Below are 26,930 nucleotides of genomic sequence, written 5' to 3' on the forward strand. Positions count from 1 at the left end.
TAAACATCACATAAGGTTTTCTTATCATCTACTTATAAAACATTCACCTAATTTTATAATAACCCCATTACCATTGAATACTATAGTGTATACTATATTAGTAGAGCTTAACACAGCAGATCATTTAAATACAGTCTTGTGTAAAGAGGGCCCTTAGTGGTAAATTTAATGAGCGGGATTGTGCCACCAGTTTGGGCAGTACAATTCAACCTTTACCAAAATGGTTATTCTATGTTACATCATCTGAAGCAAGGAAGATGTGACTAGAGGTTTTGAAGTTATTGATCACACCCAGATTAGTAACACCACAGAAACTCTGATACATACAGTCTTTCCTATCAGAAAAAGAAAACATTTGCTTCATTTTAATTAAACCTGGCTCATACCAAATACTCACAGATAATCATGACTGTTTAGGAGATACTGTACTCAGGAGATACTGTTTAGGAGATACTGTACTTACCTTACAGCACATGACACATTTCAGCATGTGTCTTGGTGTGTTAGTCAACATTCTTAGTATAGCTCTCAACTTCAATCTTTGTATATGTTTGGTGTAGCTCAGAGAACTTAACATTTAATTTCTGTTACAGAAGACTAAAAAGGAAAGTAGCGTCTGGTCACAGGGAAACAGAGGATGAGTCTGTGAGTTCTTTTTCTCTATACATTTAAATGGAATTATTAAAATATATATATTTAATAAGTGCTACATGCACATAAATATAATTTTACTTTAATATTGTCTAATCATACTAGTATATCTGTAATTAAATAAATCTTCAAGTTAGATTTAGTCATTTATATATATATATATATATATATAGTGAATATCAATCACTTAGAATGTTTTGCTGTTGCTCAATACAAAATAAGATCGCAGCGGGACAGGCCACATAAGAATAGGTCATTTTGTTTTTAACATATATAATCAGTGGCCACATTGCAAATAAAATCTACATCTGTACCTACTAAGACAATAACTGAGTTACTGTGTCTAAATATCTTAGGTCTATATACTAATAGATTGTAAGTACCATTTCTCATTTGTTTGTGAAAAGCAACAAACACATGGAAGAAAAAAGAACCAATTTCAAAGCAGTCAATATTTTTGAAAGATTCAACTCAGTATATGGAGAAATCCAGAACTGAAGATATAAGAATGCTTACTGGTAAGCACTACACTACACATCATGCAAAGTTATGTGACACATTTGGTGTAACATCTAGAAGCTCACCAAAGAGAGCAATTGTTATTTATCAGTTTACTATTCAATTCCTCATAGAAATAAAGTAAACATAGAAGGACATATTTTCAGGCATGTGCAAAGTGCCCATAATGTGATCAACACAGAAATGGATTACGAAAAGTTGTAAAATGTACATAATTTATGATATACTTCAACAACCAATTTAATTAGATTCTTAAACATACTTAATTAGAAGCTCCCTGCTTACCCAAGCAAAGGATATGAGAAGTGTACACCTCATAGCTGATGGTCCATGAGATGCGACGTTTAATCAGCACACCCTCCTGTTGATACTCCACTTCAGCTCACGTGTGTGTGCTTATGAATGCTCTTGAAACAATATAGTGAATATGTTGTAGGATGTTGCACTTTGTGCTATGAAAAGCTGCAGAATTTTACAAAAAATGGGACTGGGGAGAGAATATCAATCACAGCCTCTCACATACAGGAAACCTTCAGGCACAAACAAATGCATACATAAAAATAAATAAAGCATGTACTGTATCCCATGAAGTAATAATATTGTTTAATTGGATCGTATGTATTTAGGCTAATTAGCCTATTTATTTTGATGTTGCTACATATATATGTATATATATTTCATATTCAGAGGTGGATAGTACATAACTACATTTTCTCAGAATGATCTACTTGTAACGCCTGGTGGCCTGAGTGCCGCAGGGCGTGGAGCAGGAAGCGCAGATTTCCTCGACAGGGACGAACATTTATTACATAAATGATAGCGGCACTCAAACGTATTGCAAACGATAACATCAACATGAAACGAGTGACATTTAAACAAACACGATGAACACGCAAACGCTTTCACAATGACGAAGAAACATTAAAACGTTACATCGACAATGACCAACAACGATGCACACCCTGACGTGAGTTTAAATACACACAGACACAAAACGAAGTACAGGTGTGCGCAGGCGTGGCCACAAATGAGTCCTCCCACTGCACGTGGCCGGCCAAACCACGTGCCTCGCGGGAGGCGAGCGTTCCGTGACATTTTTAGACTTGCAGTTCTTTAACTATTGTCAAATCATAACTTTGTATACTTGTTTGAAAAGTTATTAAAACATTCCTATTTAATCATTAAGATTTAACTATAAATTAATTTGTGCGTTTAGTTTCACTAACTTATGTGGGTGAACTACATTTTGTTGGTCATAAATCTAAATTTTTAAAACATCATATATTTATTATAGACCAATATATGATAAAAAATAAAGAACAATACCAGTCTTTTTCTTGGAAAATGTTGTTAATACTAATACTATAGTACTAATATTAGTTAATACTAATAATACACATTAATACATTTACATTCCGAATTTATATCTTAATTATTTTTATATAACACTTGATTAGATTTATAGCTTTTATTGTTGCATTGTTTGTATTTTACTTTATTTCTTGTCTTTATTTTTACTTTTATGCATTCTTAGTAAACTATGCTGTTGTGGTAGTTGTGTTCAATTTTTAGTTTTATTTTTAATTATTCTTTCAGTTATCTGAAATTATTTATTTCTTGTGGTATAGTGCTGTTTTTTTTTCCTGATGTTATTGTTTTAGGCATTCTGTATCACTTTGAGTAAATGTGCCTCCTCAACTCTGTCCAAAAGGAAACAGTAACAACTCTATCTAACATTTACATCATTTAGCTGACACCTCCAAAGCTGAATACTCCTTGATTAGTTGAGGGTTAAGAGGATTGCTCAGAGGTACAACAGTGGCAACCTGCCAACCAACAGGCCTGTGTGCTCACTTTACAGTGACTGTACTTGTAACAATGAGTCTGTTAAACTTATTAATTTTGCAAATGACCACTCTGGTTGGTAACAATGTGGTGTTAAACACAAAACAGTGTGGAGATGATCATTGATTTCAGGAAGCTCAACCCTGCAGTGCTATTAGAAAGTCAGTAAGCAGAGCAGATTGTTATAAATTCCTGGGCGCCAATATTAAGCAGGATCTGAAATGGGACACACACATATGGTGCTAATTTAGTGCCAAAACTTCACAAACAGAAACTATTCTGTAAATATTATACTATTTGCAAGCAAATGGGACATGGTGTACAAATCCAAAACTCCATACACACAACGCTGCTGATATGAATAAGGTCTAGCAGTGCCTTTATAATTGAACATAATGGAACTCACCATCACCTCTTCCATCTCTGTCTGTTTCGACACATCAAGTCTAGGCTGCAGTGAGTTGTGTGATGGTGCAGAGAAAATTACTGGCTGCTGGCTCTCCACACCCAAGCACATCATCTAGGTGGAGGAAGAGGCTGAGGAAGATCATGGCTGATGCAATACACCCTAGTCACTTTCTTCCAATGGCTTCCATCTCAGTGGAGGCCAGGAGTAAGAGCTCTAAAGACTCAAACTAACCGTCAGCTCCATACCTGCTTTCTCCACTTTCCTCTCCTGTAGTCAATGTGCACACATGCATTTTAATGTATGAAATATATTTGCTACACACAAAGTGCTCATGTCTTCAGCCGCAAAAACACGGTACAATATATACTGAAGCACCTGATTTTTACTAGACTTCCAATGCACTTAAAAGCACTTGTAGATTGTATATGTATGTATATACATACATATGTACATCTGGTACTTGGCATATAAAGATTCTGAGTCAGATTCTGATGATCAACCTGCTTTTGCTTCCTTTGTGCCTTTTCTTGAGAAATTTGGCAAATGGATCCTAAACTGTAGAATCTGTGCACCATTACATTTACATTTACAGCATTTAGCAGATGCTCTTATCCAGAGCAACTTACAAAAGTGCTTTGTCATATACTCATAGAATACATCCTATCCAGTAGAGTAGGTTAGAGTCCAATATATCAATGAACAATGTTGTTAGTCAACATAGGAGCAGGGTCAATGGTCATTTAAATATTTCATGAACAGATGGGTCTTCAGTTTGCTTTTGAAGACTGCAAGGGACAGCAAGTGGAAGTTCTTTGCACCATCTTGGAGCCAGGACAGAGAGCAGTCTCAATGCTTGTCTTCCGTGAGACTTGAAGCATGGCATTTCAAGCCAAGTCATAACTGAGGTTCAAAGTGCTCGATGTACTCGGGCTTTGACCATTGATATCATGTATGGAGGGGCTTGTCCATTTTTGGCTTTGTAGCATCAAGGATTGCTACCACCCCCACCCTCACTACCACCCCCACCCCCCATCACGTTCAGGTTTTCATAGATTATGGAAAGGTGGAGAAGTTTATGGATGATTCTGTGGCTGTGCAGCTTGCACTTCCCCTGGTTTCTTGTTTGCCTTTGCCTTTTTTCGAATTTGCATTCCAAAATTCTAGGGTTTTTATACATGGACTTCAGTACCGTTAAGAACCTAATATTTGCCCATTCACAATTTAAGCACCGAGTCTGAGCACAGCCATCCTACAAGTGTTGTACAAGTTAAAAGTAACTGTTAATGTATGATTTGTTGCTACAAGTAATTTATCTATATCGTGATTTTGTATGGCTGCTAGAGAAGAAAAAAGGAGTCACTGGCATTGTTCCAGGTGCTAGCACATCTTCTGTTGTGCTCCAGATTTCAAAAGGCACCTATACAAATCAAGATTCATGTAAATGTTTCATCTGAATTGGTTCTGTATATTTTATTTATCTAATTTACTGTTATATTATTTGATTATGATTCAAAGTAATTTGCTAATCTTTTTTTTCAGGATTTGTCACGCTGCCCTACTCCACCAAGCCGAACACCAAATCCCTGCATGCCTCAGAACACTGGAGATTGGCCTTTCCAAATATTGATTATATCTTACTCTAATTAACTTCTTAATATTTATGCAAAGCTGTAATCATTCCTCAGTGCAAAGTATTGCCATTTCATTATGCTAACTAAGTAGTATATTTGGATTGTATTTTTTCATGTTTTCTACCTGGACTGTTTTTTGGAGTACAATGCTTTGGTTTTTCCCTGTCTAGACATCACATGTTTATTGTTACTCTGGATTTGACTTACGCCTGTGCCTTCTCTGATTTGGAAAACCTTTCCTGTTTGTTCATCCTCGGCATCACATCTGGCCCCTGTCTTTCCGCAAGTAAATCATTATTCAACATCCTAATCTGCAAGTGTCCTTATTACATTCATCGGTTACGGGTTTACATTTCTTTCACGCAAACCAACAAGCGGATCAGAAGGTAAATATTTGTTACTTTGGTTAATGTTTTGTGTATATTAAACATTCTTTTTTGTACATTAATGTCACATGAAACTCATGTCCCTATTTGTTTTAAAAAGTAAACCATTTATTTATTTGGTTTTCTATGCAGAAACTGTTCATATTCTAACAAACTATTCAGCTGTTAGCATGTGAGTCATCTATAGATTAGATGAGAATAGCAATAGAAAGTAATAATCTGGGAATAGAATGCCAATGTCTTAAGAGAACAAACACTGCTTTGTCCTATTCAACGTTCCCCGAATGAGTTCCTAACAGTCAGTGGTAAACAAAGAACAAAGATTCCACATCTCTGTATAATGAATGCAAGAAGTTAAGTTCCAAAAGCTTGTCTGAAGTTGTAGATGGTTATGTGCAGCAGTCCAGAGGTGCAGGGGCTGAAGACACCGATTATTATGAGCCTGTCTAGGCGGTGAGGTCACAACAGTGATAAGACTGGTAGCTGATAGTGGAATGGTATGTGAAATGATTAGTCATTTGGACTAGTATGGACTAGTAGATGAGGTGAAACTTGGTGTATTGAATAAAATTGTGAACACACACACACACACTGATCAGCTTTAAGTGTGGCTGAATGCCAACATAAACAATACCCACACTACAAAAGGAACCCCACATTTAACTACACTACACTAAAAAAAAGATAATAAACAGACAATAACCCCAGTCCCAAACAAACAGGCACCACTCCTTACGATCAGTAACTATATACATAAACATATACATAAACATACACTAGAGCATATACTCTAACACACGGATCACAATTATAAACAGAACACTGTAGGACAACACAAGTGAAACCCAGTGTGTGCTTACATACAGATCTAGATATCCACAAACACAAGCCGACTGGGGATATCCAAAGACAAGGTAAACACAGCCAAGACCACAAGAACCAAACAAACACTAAGGCACTTCTCACACTGTTATGACGACTCTAGTGTGAGCTGGGGCGAGCTGCCTTCTTCTCCCAGGAGAGTCATTATATAGGAAAGCAAACACTTAAGGCAGGTCAGAGTCAGTAACAAGGTGCACAGCAAGACCAAAATCACGAACTGGACCAGGAGCACTCTGCAGCAGTCCAGGAGTGTAACTACCATAAACGGTATGGTTTCACGTCATCATTTAAACTGACCTTTAGTTGAAGAGTTTTTAAGCCGGACACTTCCACTCATATCCTCTTTGATGTTAAGTAGTAATTTATTTTTACTTTTGTCACCACATTTGCTTATCGAGCACAACTCGGATCATTCTAAGACCTGCCAACAGTCTCTTCTTGAGCGGTCTCCTTAAGGAAAATACAAACAGAATTACTGGAAAGAATGGGAAAAGTCACCCTGAACTAAAGCCTTGGATAGCACAATGATGGTTGATTCTAAGGCATACTGCAAAATAGGGTTTTGTGTCCTATCATTAAAAATACATTATTGCAGTCTTTTTATGATGTTATTGACATTATACGCAGTGCACAGAGTGGTCCCCACAGTTCATCCGTTGCCCTGATTCAGGGCCCGAATGGCCTGCGGGAAGAAGCTCTTCTTCAGTCTCTCTGTGTTGGTCTTCAGGGAGCGAAAGCGTTTCCCTGACCTCAACAGAGAGAAGAGGCTATCGTTGGGATGGGTGGGGTCCTTCACAATCCCCCTGGCTTTGGTCTGGCACCGCTTGTGATAGATGGTCTGCAGGTCAGGAAGTTCCGTATGAATGATGCGCTCTGCTGAACGCACCACCCTCTGGAGTGCTTGTCTGTCCTGCTTGGTGCTGTTCCCAAACCAGGCTTTGATGTTCCCCATGAGGATGCTCTCAGTAGTGCAGGTGTTGAAGTTCCGCAGCACCTTGTTCTTAAGTCTCTTAGGCGTCTGAAGTGGTAAAGACGCTGACGAGCCTTCTTTGCCAGGGAGTTGGTGTGGCGGGACCAGGACAGGTCCTGCGAAATGTGAACTCCAAGGTACCTGAAACTGTCTACTCTCGCCACCATGATTCTGTTGATCCTCACAGGTTGGTAGTGCCACTCCTGCTTCTTGCTGCAGTCCACAATCAGCTCCTTTGCCTTGCTGACATTCAGCCAGTTCTCCAGGTGTTTAATCTCTTTCAGGTAGGCCCTCTCATCGTAGTCCGAGATCAGGCCCATAACGACAGTATCGTCAGCGAACTTGACAATGGTGGTAGAGCTGGAAGTGGCCACGCAGTCATAGGTGTACAGTGAGTAGAACAGGGGGCTTAGGACACTACCCTGAGGAGCTCCAGTGCTGAGGGTGAGGGTGGATGAGATACAGTTGCCCACCTGTACTGACTGTGGTCTGTCTGTTAGGAAGTTGGAGATCCAGTCACACAGGGATGGATGCAGTCCTCGATCCTCCAACTTAGTAGTGAGTCTGGAGGGGATGATGGGGTTAAATGCTGAACTGTAGGCAACAAACAGCATTTTAACATAATTACCCCTCCCTTTGTCTACATGGGTCAGTGTGGTGTGAAGCAGATGTGCAATTGCATCATCAGTGGACCGGTTGTGGCGGTATGCAAACTGCAGTGGGTCCATGGAGGCTGGCAGTGAAGAGGTGATGAAGTCTCTGACTAGCTTTTCGAAGCACTTCATCACAACCGATGTGAGGGCAACAGGGCGGTAGTCATTGAGGCCGGAAGGTTAAGGTTTCTTCGGGACGGGGACGATGGTGGATCACTTGAAGCCGGATGGGACGATACAGAGCGTCAGGGAGAGGTTGAAGATGTCGGTGCATACCGGGGCTAGCTGGTCTGCGCAGGCTTTGAGGACTCTACCGCAGATACCGTCTGGTCCCGCCACCTTCCTGGTATTCACTCTTTTGAACACTTTCCACACGTCACTCTCCGTGATGATGAGGGCATTTGCCTATGGTGGAGCTTACCTCCCCATCTAAAAACTGTCCCAGTGGTTAAAGTTGCTGGTTCACCGTTGCCCCCTGTTGGGCCCCTGAGCAAAGCCCTTAACCCTCAAGTTGTATTCAGTCATAATTGTAAATCAATTTGGATAAAAAAGCATCAGCTAAATGTTTAAATGGAATGTTTTGGTTCTATATGTCATCACATGATGATGAGTTTAAGTAAAATGAGTGCAGCCCAATTCATACCCTGCAAAATACTCAATGTGTGTTTACCATACAAATAATTAAAATTCTGCCCCTCTCTGCAAGATCATAAAAAGCAAATAAATTTAATATAAATTAATTTTAAAAAAATGTTGGTTACCTATTTTCAGCCCAGTGTATCCTGAGTTTTGGTTTTGGCGAAGAAACTACTTTGATGCATTATTATTTCTCTTTATGCTCAATCAATAAAACTTTAGTCGTCTACAAGCAGCGATCTACACTACAAACACAAAAAGATTTGTTGCATTTTTTTCTTATTTTTTCAATTGTTTTTCTTTGTCTCTTTCCTCTCCACTGTATTTGTTCCTTGGTGAATAAAAAACATCCCATACATTCTCAATTTAAACCTAATTCACCATAGGTCACAATGGTGTCAACCTGGGTTATGAGGTGAACATGAAAGATGGTTACTGCTCAGTATGACTCATTTTTAAAAAGCAGGTGATGCAACATGTGGTGGTCATTTTTCATGCACCTTCTTGTTCTACTCTAACCCAGGGCCCCAAATTTTCCCATTCGAGGCCTCTTGGTTTTGTGATTGACACATGGGGATGTGAGAGTGCCATGGCAAAACGCTCCTTTTGGTGAGTAAGCAGTCCTTCAGCTAGCATCCCTGAGGCTACACACTTCCCCTTTCCCCAATACACACAATCGAGGCAAATGACCTCTCTTGAGAGCTCCTTGCTGAACCACTTCGTTTCATACTCATGATCAGGCCCTACAGGCACACATGCGGTACAGTGCAGGTTTTCCAATTTCATTACGTCTACCCCTTTTTGTTCACTTTGTTTGAGAATATCTGACATCTGCACATAGTCAGTTCTGGTAGGTTCCTGCGCAATCAGCCACTGGTATGAGTACAGTGGTTCAACTTAATAAGAGTACATCTTTTGTGCTGTTGACTCAATTATCTTTAGGCGCTCTGGTCTGGACTCGATTACGATGCATAGCTTGCGCATCAAATCTCATCCTAACAGATTTAATGGACACACTCTGGACATTAAGAATGCATTGGTGTAATTTTGACCCCCTTCACTTTGGCAAGGGAGAGGGTGTGAGTAATGCTCTAGGGCAATATGTCCAGTGGCCCCTACCGTAGTCAATGTTTTCCCAGATAACAGGACATAATAAACCAAACTTGAACTTGATCTAATTCCCTAACCTGAAATACAGATTTTGCAGTGCCTGAGTCCACCAGGAATGACATAGTATACCCTGCACTGTTAGGGGCAGTTGTGGCAAGCAAGAGTAAGGAGGTGCAGTATACTGCAGACATGAGGGAGAGAGGGTGTGGTGCGTGTGTGCTGGGAGGGTGCGGTGTGCATGATGTGTGTGTATATGTGTGTGTGCTCTTATCTGTAGCTGCGGCTGACCCGTCCCCGACTCTGCCCGTCAGTCTGCTTCCTCTGCATAGCCCCTCTCCTTCCGTGTTTTACAGTCTCTTGTGAAGTGTCCTTTCTTTCCACACGTGCAGCATCGGTCATCTCTTACGCCATCATCCTGCTTGTAGCTCCCTCTCTCTTCCTCTTCCACGGCCTCGTCCTCGACCACGGCCTCTGCCTCTTTGTCCTGCGACAGCTGTTATCATTTTAAATTACAGTTATACACAAACCAACTATTTTGGTCAGAATGGTTGTTGTAAGTGGAGAAGCACTTGACACTATTAAGCACAGTTGAAAGTCCTGTTAAGAATGTTTTATTAATCAATTCATCTTTTGTTATATTATCTCTGTATGTAAGATATTTACCACTTGAAGATATGTAAATTAGCACTATTTAAGCCATCTAAGTACAATTAATTTCAGAACCCCTGACCTTTTCAACAGAGGAGGGCAGTTGGTTAAACTGTAAAAGTGAATTTGTCTCTCATCCTTATCAAGTAGTTGTAGTGTCTGTGTACTAAACACATGCATCCAGAAACACAGCGAGAACACAGAAACTCTCTTGCGACTATGGCGCACCACAGGAAATTACTTTTTAAGATGCACAATGTTATACATAGATTAAATCAGTGAATTCCTTTATGCCATCATGTAACAGTTTGTAACTATGGCTTACTTGCACACTTTACTTTCAGAGATTTTCCTGATTAGCTGTATTCAACTGTATTTAACTGATGTCTAGTGTTGTTCATTGTGCTTATTGTAAAATCTCACTACTGCTGTTCACGTGGCTTTTGCTATGGTCTATTTAAATATTTACAATTTGTTTGCATATATTACTTTTTGCTTGTTGTTCCATATATTTCATGTATTTTCATAAATTTTTAGATAGCAATAGCTTCCATGTAAAAACAAATATATATATAGAAGTCATTTTTGACAAATTTGTCCACATATTTGTACTTATGAGTATATGCATCTCATGGATGAGGCTAATTCATTACAACTAGCATTTCAGAAAACACAAATAAAAAGGTGAACTGTTATGCCACTGTTATAACATTGTTAAAATTTTTCTGAAAATTAAAGTGTTTTCCCTTGTCTCTGTGTAATTAAGCAACGCCACTTTCAACAGACACAAACTTCCTGTCCTAGTTTCTTGCAAAACCAACATAAACCCACTCACATGGTGCTCCTGCCTTTTGACTCATTCTCTCTATGTGAGGTGCCACTAGCTTAAAAACAATATAATGCAGTCAGAACTCACTGTTACTTGTTACTTGTTCTCCTCATACACTTTAGACAAGAAATATGTTTATCCCCATTTAAGAGAATATCGTATTGTATTGTTTATTTGGAGTAGAATGTAAACTAGAAGTATAAATAATTTGTCTTTCAGCAAGTACACTGCATAGTGTATATCTGAACCATCACTTTCTAAGATATTAGCAAATTAACTGCTTTATTAAAACAAACTGACACCACAAGGGTTAACTACATGTATATCTAATTGGTAAAATGTTTATTTATTCAAACATTCATTTACTGTGCTCAGCTGTCATAGTTAATAGACTCTCAATAAGGTATTGCTTTCATCAACAGAAGGAGTTCTCTGTGCTCTGACAAAACAGGTAGTATCTGTTAATAATGTTTAGACATGGCTTTGGATCAGATCTTCTTTCATTTTCACGCACAATAGAAATGGACAGGAAATGTTCTTGGTCAGAGTTTTCCAGTTCTTGTGGCCTCAGCACTACAAGTTAAGAGAATGCTTTGCTCATACACATCTGATTCAACCTGTCTCTTTCTCATTTCACTGTCATTACATGCATCCTCACAGGGTTATTTAAATATGCAGTGCTTTTAAACTGTGTAGTGCTGATAAATCTGAGTCTCATCTGTATCAGTCAAACAGCCAACACCTGATGACTGACATGTTCATGCTCTCCCAAAGCAAAACAGTTTTTTTCTAAGAAAGAAATGGGTTGTTATTTAGTTATTCACTATAAGGAGTATTATTCAGCTATTACTGCAAATTATTCACTAACCACATTAAAAATAATTTGACTGATATGCAGTTGCAGGATACAACAGCAAGTCTTGGAAGTTTAAAGAACCTTAATGTTCTCTTACACTGAGACATTGTGGTCTGCTTTCAGAGATGTTCTGCTTTCGTAAACCCACTTCCTCTCATCCTCTTTGTATCTGCACACTTCAACAACATCTCCTCGTTCACACAGTGCTGAATGTGTGTCAGACACTTATTTAATCAAATGGGGAAAAATACTGGCATGTTGGTTTTCACAGTAGGATATTGCATCTGGGTTGCTGCATCGTCATGTTTCTCCCAGCTTATGGAGGTATTTCATTCATGTTCATATGATTTGTTCTGATTAACTGTATGTGCAGCCAATGCTAGTCTTTCATGTGTGAGTGCAACGTGTGTCACTTTTTCTCACTACCACTAAATGAAATATCACTCAGTATGATTAGCAAGTTAAAAGGAGACCCCATATACATAGATAAATATGTGAATCTAAAATTACGCATTACTATTGAGAAAAAAAAAAACAATTGTTCAAGAGCTTGTGTTTGATGTTATGTTTAATTTGATGCATTAGTGCAGTTATTTATCCAGCTATCCGGTAGGACAGGTCTTGATCATCAGAATTGAGTTCTTGTTTTGATTTGATGTCCCATAATTTTGGAACATCTGGCATGATAAATCCATAGTCTGGTATTATACAGAACACTCTCTCTCTTATTTAAGAGGTTTCTTCGGGACGGGGACGATGGTGGATCACTTGAAGCCGGATGGGACGATACAGAGCGTCAGGGAGAGGTTGAAGATGTCGGTGCATACCGGGGCTAGCTGGTCTGCGCAGGCTTTGAGGACTCTACCGCAGATGCTGTCTGGTCCCGCTGCCTTCCTGGTATTCACTCTTTTGAACACTTTCCACACGTCACTCTCCGTGATGATGAGGGCATTTGCCTATGGTGGGCTCTGCGCATGAGCCATTGGCTGCGCTGATAGCACCATTAGCGCTGTTAGCATTAATGCTACTAGATGTAGCCTCGAAGCGAGCGAAGAATGTGTTTAGCTCGTTCGCCAGAGACTCATCCGCGCTCATCAGTCCGGAGCGTGGGCTTCTGAACATAAGTACCAGTTGCGCTTTCAGCAGGGCCTGAACTTCACCTTATGATCAGCTCTATAGCCAGCCAGTGTTTATATTGGGGGAAATTTCCATAAACACAAGCTGTAGATACATTTTGATAAGAATTCTTCTCTCTGGAAATTCACTTTTAAATCTTCATAATAAAAGTGTCATGTTTACAGTTATACAACCCTGGCAAATTTGAGAACATTACAAATTGGACAAATGTTTTTTCATCTCTACAGCTTTAACACTACTGGTATCTTAAAATGTGGTTTATTTGAAAAGTTCTAAACATAAAATTGTGCCATAATATTCTATTTTAATTTCTAATCATAAAAATACCATTTTAAATATTTTCTGGACATATGTCCATAAAGTAAGTACATTTTACCAACAAAACATGTGTCCATAAAATGACTTGGCATGGCAGGTTGAAATGTGACTAAAATCATTGAGGAAAACCAGTAAAAGTGATTTTAGCTTACCTCCCCATCTAAAAACTGTCCCAGTGGTTAAAGTACTTGACTTTTTTCGGAAAGTTGCTGGTTCATCGTTGCCCCTGTTGGGCCCCTGAGCAAAGCCCTTAACCCTCAAGTTGTATTCAGTCATAATTGTAAATCAATTTGGATAAAAAAGCATCAGCTAAATGTTTAAATGGAATGTTTTGGTTCTATATGTCATCACATGATGATGAGTTTAAGTAAAATGAGTGCAGCCCAATTCATACCCAGCAAAATACTCAATGTGTGTTTACCATACAAATAATTAAAATTCTGCCCCTCTCTGCAAAATCATAAAAAGCAAATAAAGTTAATATAAACTAATTAAAAAAAAATTTTGGTTACCTATTTTCAGCCCAGTGTATCCTGAGTTTTGGTTTCGGCCAAGAAACTACTTTGATGCATTATGATTTGTCTTTAAGATCAATCAATAAAACTTTAGTCGTCTACAAGTAGCGATCTACACTACACATACAAAAAAGATTTGTTGCATTTTCTTATTTTTTCAATTGTTTTTACTTTGTCTCTTTCCTCTCTGCTGTAGTTGTTCCTTGGTGAATAAAAAACATCCCATACATTCTCAATTTAAACCTAATTTACCATAGGTCACAATGTAGGATGGTGTCAGTCTGGGTTATGAGGTGAACATGAAAGATGGCTACTGCTCAGTATGACTCATTTTTAAAAAGCAGGTGATGCAACATGTGGTGGTTTCAGCAACACAAAAAATGGCCAAGGTACAAAAAGCATCTCAGGGCTCTCTGATCTTCTGATCTCTACTATTACTATTCTCTCTCTAGTTGTTAACACTGGCTATACCCCATGATGTCTCGTGACGCGGCCAAGGCCGTTTCAGCCACCGCTACTGCCCTGAGGCATGGTAGCAGGCCTGCGGGCACCGGATCTAGTTTGCAGGAATAGTAAGCAACTGGCCTATTTCTGTCTCCATGCCTCTGCAGGAGAACTGATGTCATATACACATTTCATTCATCAACTGTCTGGGTGAATGGCTTGTCTGAATTTGGTATACCTAAGGTGGTTGTGGTTTGAGGGGCCTGTTTTAACCCCACAAATGCTTCCTCTGCCTCTGGGGTCCACTCCACCTTGGTTTGAGATCCCCCTGTTGAGACTATAGCTCTCAATGTGCATAATTAGGAACGAAGGTGTGGCAGTATGAGCATGTTCCTAGGAATGAAAGTAGCTGGCAATTGGTGGTAGGCCTTAGAATGCGAGCGATGGCTGATGAATGGCCAATGCCTTCCTCTCTCCAGAAATCATATGACCCAAGAATTTTACTACTGGCTGTACAAATTGTAGCTTCGACCTAACTGACTCGGTGGCCAGTTTCGGCCAAGTGCATGAGGAGGCGCAAGGAATCTGTTTCACACTGTTCTTGAGTGGGTGCAGCCGGAAGTAAATCGTCAACATACTGCAATTGCATACTGCCTTCCGATAACTGGAGTGGTGCTAGGCTGTCTCTGAGAGCGTCATTATAGTGGGAGATTCACAATACCCCTGACACAAGCGTGTGAACGTATAAGGTTTTCCCTCGAATTGAAAGGCAAACCAATACTGGCTATCCTCATGCACTGGAACACTGAAAAAGGCGTTAGCTAGGTCCACGACAGTGAACCATTTACTATCGTCTGGTATAGATGAGAGGATTGTGTGCGGGTTTGGGATGTTTGGAGCTCTTTGTCTAACTGCTGCATTGACTGTTTGGAGGTCCTGTACAAACCTCCATTCGTTACGACCTGGTTTTTTAACAGAAAATTGGTGTTCGCACTGGCAAATCCGGGCATGGCATTATCACTCCTACGTCCAAGAGGTCTTTGAACACTAATTTAATGCCTTCTATGGCTTCTGGATTCAGGGCATACTGACATTGCTTGGGCCTGTAATCTGACTTGGGTGTGATTTTTACTGGTGCTACCCCTTTAATCAACCTACATCATTCTTCCCTCATGCCCACAACACATTGGGATCCTTTTTTAGGAGGTGGGACTCAAGAGGAGGAAAGCCTGTTCCTGCCATCCCTCATGCTCTTCTACCACCTCTACATGTCTTGTAACCTTGAGGGTAAATTGCACCTTTTGTCTTCTTGTTCACGTGCAGCTTCTCCCTGCTCATAATTTTTCATGCACCTTCTTGTTCTACTCTAACCCAAGGCCCCAAATTTGCCCATTCGAGGCCTCTGGGTTTTGTGATTGACACATGAGGATGTGAGAGTGCCATGGCAAAACGCTCCTTTTTGTGAGTAGGCGGTCCTTCAGCTAGCATCCCTGAGGCTACACACTTCCCCTTTCCCCAATACACACAATCGAGGCAAATGACCTCTCCTGGGAACTCCTTGCTGAACTACTTCTTTTCATACTCATGATCAGGCCCTACGGACACACATGCGGTACAGTGCAGGTTTTCCAATTTCATTACGTCTACCCCTTTTTGTTCGCTTTGTTTGAGAATATCTGACATCTGCACATTAAGAATGCATGGGTGAAATTCTGACCCCCTTCACTTTAGCAAGGGAGAGGGTGTGAGTAATGCTCTAGGGCAATATGTCCAGTGGCCCCTACTGTAGTCAATGTTTTCCCAGATAACAGGACATAATAAACCAAACTTGAACTTGATCTAATTCCCTAACCTGAAATACAGATTTTGCAGTGCCTGAGTCCACCAGGAATGACATAGTATACCCTGCACTGTTAGGGGCAGTTGTGGCAAGCAAGAGTAAGGAGGTGCAGTATACTGCAGACATGAGGGAGAGAGGGTGTGGTGCGTGTGTGCTGGGAGGGTGCGGTGTGCATGATGTGTGTGTATATGTGTGTGTGCTCTTATCTGTAGCTGCGGCTGACCCGTCCCCGACTCTGCCCGTCAGTCTGCTTCCTCTGCATAGCCCCTCTCCTTCCGTGTTTTACAGTCTCTTGTGAAGTGTCCTTTCTTTCCACACGTGCAGCATCGGTCATCTCTTACGCCATCATCCTGCTTGTAGCTCCCTCTCTCTTCCTCTTCCACGGCCTCGTCCTCGACCACGGCCTCTGCCTCTTTGTCCTGCGACAGCTGTTATCATTTTAAATTACAGTTATACACAAACCAACTATTTTGGTCAGAATGGTTGTTGTAAGTGGAGAAGCACTTGACACTATTAAGCACAGTTGAAAGTCCTGTTAAGAATGTTTTATTAATCAATTAATCTTTTGTTATATTATCTCTGTATGTAAGATATTTACCACTTGAAGATATGGAAATTAGCACTATTTAATCCACCTAAGTACAATTAATTTCAGAACCCCTGACCTTTTCAACAGAGGAGGGCAGTTGGTTAAACTGTAAAAGTGAATTTGTCTCTCATCCTTATCAAGTAGTTGTAGTGTCTGTGTACTAAACACATGCATCCATAAACACAGCGAGAACACTGAAACTCTCTTGCGACTGTGGCACACCACAGGAAATTACTTTTTAAGATGCACAAGGATATACATAGATTAAATCAGTGAATTCCTTTATGCCATCAGTAACAGTTTGTAACTATGGCTTACTTGCACACTTTACTTTCAGAGATTTTCCTGATTAGCTGTATTAGCTGTAACTGATTTCTAGTGTTGTTCATTGTGCTTATTCTGAACTCTCACTACTGCTGTTCACTGTGCTTTTTGCTATGGTCTATTTAAATCTTTACTATTTGTTTGCATATATTACTTTTTTCATAAATTTTTAGATAGCGATAGCTTTCATGTAAAACCAAATATATATATATATATATATATATATATATATATATATATATATATATATATATATATATATATATATAAGTCAATTTTGACAAATTTGTCCACATATTTGTACTTATGAGTATATGCATGAGGCTAATTAAATATATGGATGAGGCTAATTCATTACAACTAGCATTTCAGAAAACACAAATAAAAAGGTGAACTGTTATGCCACTGTTATAACATTGTTAAAATTTCCCTGAAAATTAAATTGTTTTCCCTTGTCTCTGTGTAATTAACCAACGCCACTTTCAACAGACACGAACTGCCTGTGTTAGTTTCTTACAAAACCAGCATGAACCCACTCACATGGTGCTCCTGCCTTTTGACTCATTCTCTCTATATGAGGTGCCACTAGCTTAAAAACAATATAATGCAGTCAGAACTCACTGTTACTTCTTATTTTCCTCATACATTTTAGACAAGAAATATGTTTTCCCACATTTCTGAGAATATCATATTGTATTGTTTATTTGGAGTAGAATGTAAACTAGAAGTATAAATAATATGTCTTTCAGCAAGTACACTGCATAGTGTATATCTGAACCATCACTCTCTACGATATTAGCAAATTAACTGCTTTATTAAGACAAACGAACACCATAAGGGTTAACTACATGTATATCTAATTGGTAAAATGTTTATTTATTCAAACATTCATTCACTGTGATCAGTTGGCATAGTTAATAGACTCTCAATAAGGTATTGCTTTGATCAACAGAAGGAGTTCTCTGTGCTCTGAAAAAACAGGTAGTATCTGTTAATAATGTTTGAACATGGCTTTGGATCAGATCTTCTTTCATTTTCACGCACAGTAGAAACGGACAGGCAATGTTCTTGGTCAGAGTTTTCTGGTTCTTGTGGCGTCAGCACTACATGTTAAGAGTTTGCTTTGCTCATACACATCTGATTCAACTTGTCTCTTTCTGATTTGACTGTCATTACATGCGTCCTCACAGGGTTGAACTGTGTAGTGCTCTCTCTTATTTAAGAGGTTTCTTCGGGACGGGGACGATGGTGGCTCCCTTGAAGCCGGATGGGATGATACCGAGTGTCAGGGAGAGGTTGAAGATTTCGGTGAATACCGGGGCTAGCTGGTCTGCGCAGGCTTTGAGGACTCTGCTGCAGATGCCGTCTGTTCCCGCGGCCTTCCGGGTATTCACTCTTTTGAACACTTTCCACACGTCACTCTCCGTGATGGAGGGCATTTGCCTATGGTGGGCTCTGTGCATGACCCGTTGGCTGCGCCGATAGCACCATTAGTGCTGTTAGCCTTAGCACTGCTAGATGTAGCCTCGAAGTGAGCGAAGAATGTGTTTAGCTCATTCGCCAGAGATTCATCCGCGCTCATCAGTCCAGAGGGTGGGCTCCTGTAGTCCCTGATCGTCCGTAGTTCCTGCCACAGGCATCTAGAGCCACTCTACTGGAACCGTGACTCTACTTTCCTTCCTTTCCTCTCTCACCACCCTGAGTTCAGAGCCTCGTAGATGGTTTCGTCCACCCAGAGCTTTTGGTTGAGCTGCATCAGGATATGTCCCAGTCCACGTCATCCAGAGTGGCCACCATCTTAAATTATGTATTTTCAAACATATCTTCTGCTTCATATCGTTGTGTCCACTCTACGCCACAGCAGAATTACAGGTAAGGGTACTCTTCGTAACCTGTGTTGACCAATTTATCAGGTTTCACATTATCCAGGCGTTCTTATGTCAGCAAACTAATGCTTCCTAAGCGAATAGAAACCATGACTGTTTTTGAAGAACTTTGGCGTAGACATGACCAAATAAGTGTAGTACTCCTTGGCTATCATCAATGCCGATTTGGACATAAAGAACCACTTAAACCAGTTTGTAAAAAAAAAAAACCGTAAACTACGAGTGCCAAGTCCGTACATAAGTTGCTTCGAAGGGTTTAATAGTACTTGGCACATTTAACAGTTTTCTCTTGTGTTGTGGAATTTTGAACAAACAGCAAGTCAGACGTGATTAAGAGAGTAATTTAATAAGAAAAAGAATAAAATAAATGTTTGGCTCGCCTCAGGTAGGGAGCCCCGAGTATACAAAACCATGGCTAGTTATACTACTCCTGTGCTGTCTTTAACCAATCATCTTTTCTTAAGCAGCTCTTCTTTCCTTTGTTGCTGTGGCTATAAGCCAATCGGCTCTCGGCTTGGTTTTTCCCACAAACCAACCCAAACTGACTCCAAACAGTGTGGGTTGTGTGTCAAGTTGACCTTGATGTTAACAGTTCCTGATACATGTTCAACTTAATCAGCAACAGGTGGATACAAATGTGCAAACAGCATTATTAATTTACGAACAAAAGGATCAGTGTGATTTTATATGAATCACATAATACATAGTTTCGTATCATTTTCCATCACATTTCCCCCCTTTGATTCTTATACAATCATTTGTTAATTATCAGAGAATACAGTGTGCAGGTACAGGGTGTTATCCTCATCCAGGTCCTCTTTAGTGACCTGAATAAGTTGGTATCTGGTATCCATATTCATGCGAATAGTATTAAGTATACATTGACATAACAAGGTCCACAACATATAATCAAGGCAAATAATAAAATGGATGGGAGAATCATAATTACAATACTTTTCCACATTGAGAATAGAGATCCCTGTTTCCAGTCCCAAGGTCTCACTCTAGCTTCTTCAGCACGAAGTTGGTCAGCAATCTTACTCATGTGGTCCAAGGCCATGGAGATATTATCTCCAGGTGCATCATTGGGCGGTATGTACGTGAAACAATGGTCGGCTATCATTGAGCACACTCCCCCTTCCTTAGCGAGGAGCATGTCCAAGGCCATGCGGTTTTTTGTCGTCAGTAGTACTTGGAATGGTCCTCTCCACCTGGGTTGGCTCCACCGCTTCCTTCTGAAGTCTTTTATCAGCACCCAATCGCCTGGTTGATGCATGTGGAGGGGATTGTCCATCACCTCAGGAAGGACTGCCTTTACCTGCTTAGACACATGGGAGAGAGATTTGTGCAGAGACACACAATACTGCAAAAGCGATTCATTGATCAGATTAGTGTCCCAGTCGGGCTGTCCTACCCCTGTGTTGGGAGGCCGTCCAAACACCATCTCAAAAGCTGATAGTCCTGTTCGTGCCTGCGGTCTGTTTCGACATTGCCACAGGACGAGGGGAAAGCATTTTACCCAATTCATGCCTGTTTCCTGCATTAATTTAGCTAGACCCCCTTTAATGGTACCGTTTGCCCGTTCTACTGCCCCTACGCTAGCTGGTGATAACTGCAGTGTTTTCTCATATCCACCCCTAGGTATTTAGTCAGAGCCTTTAGCCCTTCATGTACGAAGGGTGTTCCATTGTCACTAGACACTTGTTGTGGCAACCCCACCGGGGAATGATTTCTCTCAGTAGTGCTTTTGCTACTGCATCACTATCTTGTTTGCCTGTTGGGAAGGCCTCCACCCACTTACTGAACATGCACACACACACAAGCATGTACCTCTTCCCTTCAGCTGGTGTTAGTTCTACAAAATCTATTTGCCCATGTTGAAATGGCTCACTGGGCGGCGGGTGTCCGGCGGGTGCGTGTTTGGTATGATTATCTCCGTGTGGTGTATTTTGTGCAAATACCAGGCATCGGGAACAAAACTTTTGGGTATGTGCGTTTATTCCCGGTGCATACCAATGTCTCGTTATGCTCTCCACTATCCCCCCTTTGCTCATGTGACTCCTCCCATGAGCAATCTCAATTAGTCCTTTCATTTAGGCTGTGGGGAGACATGGTTTGTTCGAATGGTTTATTGGGATCTGGAATGCCTAAGGCAGGCATGACCTGTAATAACTGCTTCAATGCTGTAAAGGCCGCTTCGGCTTCTGGCGTCCATTCTAACTGAAAGGCATTCGACCCCTTGGTCGGTACTATATTCCTGAGTGGCCCCTCATGCTCTGCATAAGATGATATAAATGTTCTACAATAGGAACACATGCCTAAAAAGGACAGCAGTTGTTTTTTCATTATGGGTTTTGGTATAGTCAAGATGGCATTCACTCGGTCTTTAGTCAGCATGCGCGTTTGTTCAGTAATGTCATGTCCTAAAAAAAAAAATGCACTTGCTGCTTACAAAACTGTAATTTGGATTTGGATGCTTTATGGCCTTCCCCTGCTAAATGATGTAGCAGTGCCACCGTGGCTTGTTTACACGCTTCTCGTGTTTTCCCACAAATCAAAAGATCATCAACGTATTGCAGCAAGGCTGTTCCTTCAGGGAGCTCCAAAGCTTCTAGGCTTCGGTGTAAGGCGGCATTGCAAATGGTTGGTGATTCACAATACCCCTGACACAACCTCGTGAATGTGTATGGCTTTCCTTCAAAAGTGAAAGCAAACCAAAATTGACTATCCTTGTGCACAGGTACACTAAAAAAAGCATTGGACAAGTCAACTACACTGAACCACTTGCTATCTGGTGGGATCTGAAAGAGAATGGTGTGCGGGTTTGGAACTACTGGGGCTCTAGGGTGTACTGCCGCGTTGACAGCCTGCAAATCCTGCACAAATCTCCATTCATCTCTCCCTGGTTTCTTAACTGGGAAAATTGGAGTACGTACCGGTGAATCTGGGCACGGCACGATTACTCCTGCTTGTTTTAATGATTGGAACACAGGCCTAATACCCTCCGCTGCCTCTGGTTTCAGAGGGTATTGGTGCTGGTGTGGTCTATAATCAGATTTTGGGGTGATGTGGACAGGCTCGCATCCTTTTATTAAGCCCACATCATTTTTTCCCTGTGCCCATAACCCTGCAGGAACTGTTTTCAGTTCCTCTTCCTCCTCCTCTGAGAGGGTAACAGAGGCTGCCATAATTACCATATTTGGACTCACGAGCTCGACCCCCCTTTTACAATTTAACCTATACGGGGCTGGCATTTTCCACACTTCTATGCTCGGGCTGTACATAATTTCATACTGGGGTTCTTTTATCCAATCAGTTGCGCTCAACACACGTTTGGTCCATAACCCTACTCTCTGCCAATCTGGGTCAGCATGTGCGCTAGCCAACGACACATAAGGTGCTGCATGTGAGATCGAATATAAAGATTTCTGTTTAGCTGAGAGCTGCACCACTCCCGCAGCCCACTCGCAATCCCATGCTATAGCTGTGATAATCAAACTGTCGCTGCCCCCTAAGTCAAATTTTTGTTCAAAATCAACATCAGATCCCTCATGGACCTTCATTGTACAGTGAATAGAGTCACTTTGTTTAACTGTCAGCTCTCCGGGTAGCGTGTTAGTAACTTCAGTCATAAAATGTGTTAGTACTTCCCCAGCAGTGCACTGCAATTCATACACGTACAAAGGGACTCCTGCCTCTAGCTGGACTCCCTGTGTAGGTGTTTCCCACATAACAAATAACCCCTCTGGGTTGCTGCTAATTGTGCACCCAAGTTTACACATTAAATCTCTAGCTAACAAATTAATTGGACAGGTTTCTGACACCAAAAAGCTGTGTTTGAATTGGCTGTTTCCTAAACTACATTGGAGAGGCTCGGACATCCTTTCATCAATGGGATGACCTCCCACTCCAATTACTGTTATCCCATATCCTGGTCTCATTCTACATTCTATTAAACCTTCTTTTAACACCGAGTGGGTAGCACCACTGTCAACCAAAAACTTAACATTTTTTCCCTCTACGTTCACAATCACCTCGGGGAGGCCTCTTGACCCCTTACTAATCTGCTGTAATAGTTGGTCATTTAAATTTGTTACTTCCCTTTTGTCGTCTTCTCTCAGTGGTCCGTCGCCGTCCTGCCTCTCCGCCGCCCGTCAGTCTAGCTTGACTTCCTTAATTGTAGGATCAAAATCACCAAAATCTTCTTCGTTCTCCCCCTCAGGACAGTCTATTGCAAAGTGTCCACATTTCCCAGAATTGTAGCACTCTTTCCCTTCAAGTCCCTTTCCTTGGCCTCTTCCTCTCCCTCGTCCGCGTCCACGTCCTCTGCCACGTCCACGACCTCTTCCTCTGTCCCCTACTGTCTGGAGCATGGTCAGCATCGCCTGATGAGTGGTGTCGGCACGCTGACGCTCCCGTTTGATGATGCTTGGCGTGTTCTTCAATAGTTGACAAAGGGGCTCTACTATAGCCGATGCAGTTTTTTCTGATGAGGTCGCTAATGTCCTTTCTCATGTTCATAAGGAAGCTGTTTCTCAGATGAGCTTCCCATGCCCCCACTTCTCCGAGGCCCGCTGCACATTGTGCTGGCGCGTCAATTCCACAATGGTCAGTGTGGACACGTGTCAAACGAATGAGGAAATCAGCGACGGGCTCATCATCTCTTTGCTTGCATGCTGCTATCACATCAGTGTTAACAGGTGTTGGATATGCTGCTTCCATTCTTTTGATGAGTCCTCTTATCATCTCTCTGTATGGGCTGTTTAGGTCAGGTTGGCCTTGGGGCGGTGCATTCCACTCAGGCAGATGGAGACGGACATCTCCATTCACCCAGCCTCTGTCAATGCGGTTATACTGTGGTCCGAGTCGAATCATCAGCAACCGTCTCAATTCAGCCTGAGTTGTTCTGCAGGACTGCACGAATGCCATCAGTTCTTGTCCGAAGCGTCGTCCGCCGATGTCACCTGGCTTGCTCAGGCCGTCGGCCGCTTTCATGATGTCGTCTGCAGTCCAGTGACGGTGGACCATAATCACTCCCTCAGGTCCAGATACCTCCACCATCGGGAACTGCGGGGCATAGCTTGTCTCAGGCCCTGCGGATGGCTTTATAGTGGCGTGACTTCGAGTGTGATGAGCCACTGGTGATGTTATTGCCTCCAGTTGTCGTCTTGGTCCGTCATATGGAGACGGCTTTGATGTTAGCGATGAAGTCCCTGGCTCAGGATATGGAGGTGGGTTTGTTGGCACTTGTGGTTGCTGAATCAGCTGGGGGGCTCTCGGCGGGGCAGCATTGAGGTCAGGATCAGCTAAGGAAACACACTGAGACACTTCATTATTACCTTTTCTATGCCCTACCTGCTGCTTCTGTCTTTTTTCAGCTTCCTCTAACCACATTTTTGCCTTTTCCAACATATCTTCACTGTTCTTGTCAAAATGTTTCCGCGCTTTCCTATCAGCCTCCCTTGATTTAACCTTAACTCTTTCAACCAATTTAAGTAAATATGCAACACTCAAAGTCCCCGATACATTAAACCCATAGTATTTAATCCAAAATGGGACGTGTGTATTTACATGTTCCCCATAGTCTTTGCTCATTTGGAAAAACAGGCTACTGGAAAGCTTGTCTTTGCTAAATTCATATTCCTTACTTTGCCCTCCACCTTTTTTTTTTTTTTTTATTTTTTTTTTTCCTTTTGTGGGTAAGGGCGATAAACAAATAAAATAAACAAACAAATAAACCCAAATATGACAGAAACAAACAAATAAACTCTTTTCTCTTTCTCCCCCTTTTTTTTATATAAGGGTAAAGGGGGTACTAATATTTTATTTAAAATTTTCCTTTTTTTTTTTTGTTTCCTTTCTGTAAATCACGTCTCCGACGTTGCTTTAATTTAGTTCCGCTCCAGCAATCTGTGCTGGTTCACTGAGTCCACTCCTTTCCCTGCGGGGTGTTCTGTCAGCCCGGGCCTATTTCTTACACTAGTATGTCTACTCAGCCTGTTCTCTTAGGCTGGCGGAGTCCCAGACTCCGGAGTCCTCCTGACCCTATTTTTAAGCCCTAGTATCTCATATACTCTGCTACATTGCAGACCCACCCCAGGGTAGACTCAGGCGGATCACTATGTCACTTTCTTCTAAGATTAAATTACTGTAATTCCACCACTTACTTTCTGTTCGTTGGATCAGGCAGAGTAGACCACCGGAGTCTAGCGGGACGTCACTCCCTGGTTAGGTACTTTCCCGTATTCTTGTGGATTTCCCTTTTTCTCCAGCTCAGTTTCCTCTCTGAGGAGCGTCCTCGAAGTTCAGTCACCGCTGCTCCGCGTGTTGCCTCTTGCTGATCCTTGCTGATCCTGCCGACTACGCCAATTTTTGTGGAATTTTGAACAAACAGCAAGTCAGACGTGATTAAGAGGGTAATTTAATAAGAAAAAGAATAAAATAAATGTTTGGCTCGCCTCAGGTAGGGAGCCCCGAGTATACAAAACCGTGGCTAGTTATACTACTCCTGTGCTGTCTTTAACCAATCATCTTTTCTTAAGCAGCTCTTCTTTCCTTTGTTGCTGTGGCTATAAGCCAATCGGCTCTCGGCTTGGTTTTTTCCACAAACCAACCCAAACTGACTCCAAACAGTGTGGGTTGTGTGTCAAGTTGACCTTGATGTTAACAGTTCCTGATACATGTTCAACTTAATCAGCAACAGGCGGATACAAATGTGCAAACAGCATTATTAATTTACGAACAAAAGGATCAGTGTGATTTTATATGAATCACATAATACATAGTTTCGTATCATTTTCCATCACATCTTGTTTAGAATTTTCTCTTGGTCATGAACAGACTTAATCAGTAGTCTAGACCTGTCAATGACGTGCTTATTTTGTTGAGGGTTTTTTGTGTGTGTCCCCCTATTTCTCTTCGCTTCAAAGGCTTCTACAGTAACACCATGTCCATCCCTACGGACAATGAAAGTTGAGTTGTATAAAATAGCAGTTCATCCTTAAACGGTGTAGGAGGGAAAAGGAGATTGGAAATCTTAAAAAAAAAAAAAAGATTATTTAAGGGTTCTACAACTCATCCATTGCCGGTTCCCAAGCGCCGGATGCGAAAGGAGGAGGGTTAGGCGCCGGGCCAGCAACCCGGCCCTGTAGAAACTTCTACCGCTATGGAAACAACAAGCAAATATTCTAAACGATCCCATCAGCAAAGAGGACCTGGCTCTAACTTGATGATGGTGCTGGAGCAAACCCCCGAGGGTGTCCAACGCCCGATGCAGACCGGAACCTTCGATGCAAAAATGATTTCCAAATTAGGCACCTGGAACGTTAGAACTCTCTGCAAAAGTGGGAACTACAATCTTGACATATTGGGCATCTCCGAAATGCATTGGACTGGATCGGGAAAGATCGTAAGTGATGGCAAATCAGTCCTGTATTCAGGACATGAGGAGCACCATATTCATGGTGTCGGATTGGTGCTTAGTAAAAAGGCATCATGTGCACTGCTTGGATGGAGACCTGTCAACGATCGCATCATCACGGCGCGATTTCAATCAAGACACGCTAAAACTTCCATCATCCAAGTATACGCTCCAACCGAAGACTCCGATGACGATCGGAAGGATATGTTCTATGGACTGCTACAAGACACCATTGATGAAATTCCGACCCATGACGTTAAACTTCTCATCGGTGATTTCAATGCGCAAATTACCGACGACCGTCGTGGCTTAGAAAACGTCATTGGTCCACACAGTTGGGGCGACAGACCAACGATAATGGTGAACGACTTCTATCCTTTAGCAATATGAACAATTTCTGCATTGGTAACACATACTTACGACACAAAAACA

At 41.4% G+C, this 26,930-nt stretch overlaps 2 long non-coding RNA genes across 2 annotated transcripts; one reads left to right on the top strand and one right to left on the bottom strand.

Moving 5' to 3' along the window:
- The first annotated feature begins 12,200 nt into the window (after positions 1-12,200).
- On the top strand, positions 12,201-16,172 carry LOC145657574 (uncharacterized). Its single transcript, XR_014123390.1, has 3 exons — positions 12,201-12,349; positions 12,760-12,922; positions 15,643-16,172. It is a non-coding gene; the product is annotated as an uncharacterized LOC145657574 (long non-coding RNA).
- Positions 16,173-19,405: 3,233 nt separating this feature from the next.
- Positions 19,406-25,743, bottom strand: LOC145657575 (uncharacterized). The gene is made up of 2 exons (XR_014123391.1): positions 25,246-25,743; positions 19,406-20,399 (listed from the first exon to the last, which is right to left on the bottom strand). It is a non-coding gene; the product is annotated as an uncharacterized LOC145657575 (long non-coding RNA).
- Between the last annotated feature and the right edge of the window lie 1,187 nt (positions 25,744-26,930).

The sequence above is a fragment of the Electrophorus electricus genome, chromosome 4 (assembly GCF_041902795.1).
Source record: "Electrophorus electricus isolate QZ-2024a chromosome 4, ASM4190279v1, whole genome shotgun sequence".
Classification (NCBI taxonomy): domain Eukaryota; kingdom Metazoa; phylum Chordata; class Actinopteri; order Gymnotiformes; family Gymnotidae; genus Electrophorus; species Electrophorus electricus.